The following is a 3,381-nucleotide window of genomic DNA, read 5'->3' as shown; positions in this document are numbered from 1 at the left end:
CCCCTCTGATTCTCACACATATGCTGGACCTCCCCCCCCCCACGAGATGGAAAATTGACCTAGTCATGACAAAGATTGGAACTCATTGTGCTCATATCATTTAGGCACAGATAGCTTGTGTGAACATTTCGATTTTAAAGATATATTTTTCATTTTATGTATATATGAGTGTGCTTGAGCAAGTGTGTGCACCATATGCATGCCAGAGCCCAGGACAGAAGAGGGTATCAGATCCCCTTGAACTGTAGTTACAGACAGTTCTAAGCTACCATGTGAGTGCTAGGAATCAAACCTGGGTCCTTGGCAAGAACAATAAGTGCTCTTGACCACTGAACCATCTCTCCGGTTTGTATGAACCTTTGGAAGTCCAAGCTGGAAGCAATTCTGTAGACATCTGAAGACGAGAAAACAATTTTTAAAAGATTAAAAGGTGATCTAGCTACTTAACAGCAGGGCCTTAGTCAAATGCAGGCCTTTGATCTTCAGTGAAAATGTCTTTTCTCTGTGCTGCTTCTTAACTTATTCACTAACTCCGAAAATGCTTGTCTCTTCTTTAAGAACGACTTTGTTAAAAGTGAATAAATTGAGCTGGGCAGTGGTGGTGCACTCCTTTAATCCCAGCACTTGGGAGGCAGAGGCAGGCGGATTTCTGATTTTGAGGCCAGCCTGGTCTACAGAGTGAGTTCTAGGACAGCCAGGGCTACACAGAGAAACCCTGTCTTGAAAAACAAAAACAAAACAAAACAAAAAGGATAAATTGTTATCAATTTCAGTGGCCCCTTACTATAATGCTCCTAGAACTCAGCAAAGCATTCAGTGTTGTTGACTAAGTTTAGTTTGTATTAGGACTTCCCACTGGGGTTGAGGAGGTCAAGGTGCTGGCTGCCAAGCTTGACAGCCTGAGTTTGGTTCCTGCAACCTACATGGTAGAGGGAGAAAATGACTCTTAAAATTTGTCCTCTGACTTCCAAATGTATGTTGTAGATACACACACAGACACACAGACACACAGACACACACACAGACACACACACACACACACACACACACACACACACACACACACACACACACACAGACACACACACACACACACACACACACACACACACACACACACACACACACGCGCGCGCGCGCGCGATTGTTTGATTGATTACTGTTTTTACAGACTTTCCATCATAGGTTACTATGTTACCGTGTCCTTCTGATTTTGTTGCTTTTTGAGCCTGCCTCCCTCCCCCCCCTTCCTTCCTTCTTCTTCAACAAATGTTTCTTCGTTTTACTTGTTTCTTGGTTTTACTTCCTAGGATTTTATTGCTGTGAAGACACCACAGCTACAGCAACTCTTAACAAAGGAAAGCATTTAGTTGGGGCTGGCTTACAGTTTCAGAGGTTCAGTCCATTATCAGCATGGCAGGAAGCATGGCAGCCCACAGGCAGACATGATGCTGGAGAGGGAGCTGAGAGGTCTGCATGGGGATTCACAAGCAGCAAGATGAGACAGTGAGCCACTAGGCCAAGCTCCATCTTCTGAGACCTCAAAGCCCTTTTTCCAGCGACACACTTCCTCCAACAAGGCTACACTTCCTCCAAGATGGCCACACCTCCTAACAGTGACACCCACTATGGGGCTATGGGGGCCATTTTTTTTTTTTTTTTCTGATCAAGGTTCAAACTTTACTGCAGGAGCCAGGTTTTTATAGACAGTATAGAAATGAAAGGAAGTCTCTAGGTTCCATGATATTTGCATAACGTAAACACTGCAGTATTGCTCAGGCACCAGTGCCTCAGCAACTTGCAAGCCTTCTGGCTGTGGGCAGTCTTGTAGCTCAGTGGGTGGACTTCAAAGCTGCTGCTTCAAGGAGACATGACAGTCCACAGAGATAGCTCCCCAGGTGGAATAGCAGCTTCCAGGCGGAGGCTGGCAGTTTGTCTGATGCCTTGGCTAATGGGGGAGGTTACAGTTCCTCTCTGTTTATTAGAAATTAGCAGGACTAAGGCATAATCATGCACCATAGTCCTGCATGGGAATTTTCATGGTGCCTTGGCAATCTCTCCTGCAGTAAAATATCTACTGGCAACTCTCTTACCCGTCTATGGAAATTACATGCAGCTAGTTTGTATTCCACAAACAGGGCTAATTCCGTGTTTTAAAAAAACACAGCTACTTCGCACATGATCCTGTCTTAGGTTGAGAGTACCAGAGACCTATTCCACTGAACACAGGTTTTCATGATGCACCTTATTCCCATACACCCAATGCCATGACATGCCTTTATCGCCTGCAATGTCAAAACTGTCACAGTTTCTTTGGAATCCACTCTCTCTGAAGTCCACAAGAAGTAGCGCTGGTGTTGCAAAATAGCAGCTCCCAAGCTATGAACCTTTGCCTGGAGAACAGGCCTTCAATTCAGTTGCAAATTCGTAACTTCCAGGCTAGTAGCTCCAGGGTTGAACTAGTGTCTTTGTGCTCCAGGAATGAGCTAGCTTTCTGATGAAAGGGGGAGGTGCTCCAGGAGTAAGCGAACTTTGATTGTCTGTGTAGCTCTGGGAATAAGTTATCTTTCAAGTGAAGGGGGGAAGTGCTCCAGAGTGACAAAAAGTTGTCAGCTCAAAAAGAGAAAAAAAAAAAAAAGATTTTTCAGCAGTGAATTTAAGTACATTTCCTAAGAAGACTGGACCTGCGTCCACCTGGTGGACCAATCTTTCAGGCAGCCATCGTGCCCCATCTTCTTTCTGAGAAAAGATACACACAGAGCCTCTGCCCCAAACTAAAACAGGATCTAGGCCACTCCAAGTGTTAGTGAGTGGATCTCGCCATTTTACCATGGCATATGAACTAGAAGTGTTAGGATGCCAGTGGCGGTCCGTGGCAGACTGACCTTTAATGTCAGTCAGCAGGAAGTTTAAAACAAATAAAACAAAGGCAAGGTGTGCCTTGGAAGATCTAGGAGGAGATAATTCTCCTTTAGGTTTTTTTTTTTTCACTTTTATTGCATTATCAGAAAAGTTACATGATTTCAATTTATCTGAATTTGTTAACATTTAAAAACATATTTTAAGTAAATAGAATTACATCACATTCTTGTTTCCCTTTTGTACCCCAACTCCTCCCAAAGACCCCCTTCAATACCTAAAATATCTTTTTTTGTCATATTCCTCAAAATTTATAAAATATTATTATAAAAGTTGTTTGATATAAAACAGCAATCAACTTAACAGTCTTATGTAGATGCTCATCAACAGCAAGAGTGAAAATACATTTTTCTCAATATACATTTTAAATAACTCCAAACATATTAACTGTAAGTTTCAAAATAATACACCACTACTAGTATTTTCTTAAATGAACATAAATATATAAAGTCTTTTTGTTTG

Source organism: Mastomys coucha, unplaced genomic scaffold (assembly GCF_008632895.1).
Source record: "Mastomys coucha isolate ucsf_1 unplaced genomic scaffold, UCSF_Mcou_1 pScaffold22, whole genome shotgun sequence".
Classification (NCBI taxonomy): domain Eukaryota; kingdom Metazoa; phylum Chordata; class Mammalia; order Rodentia; family Muridae; genus Mastomys; species Mastomys coucha.
Note: the sequence above shows the minus strand (reverse complement) of the source record.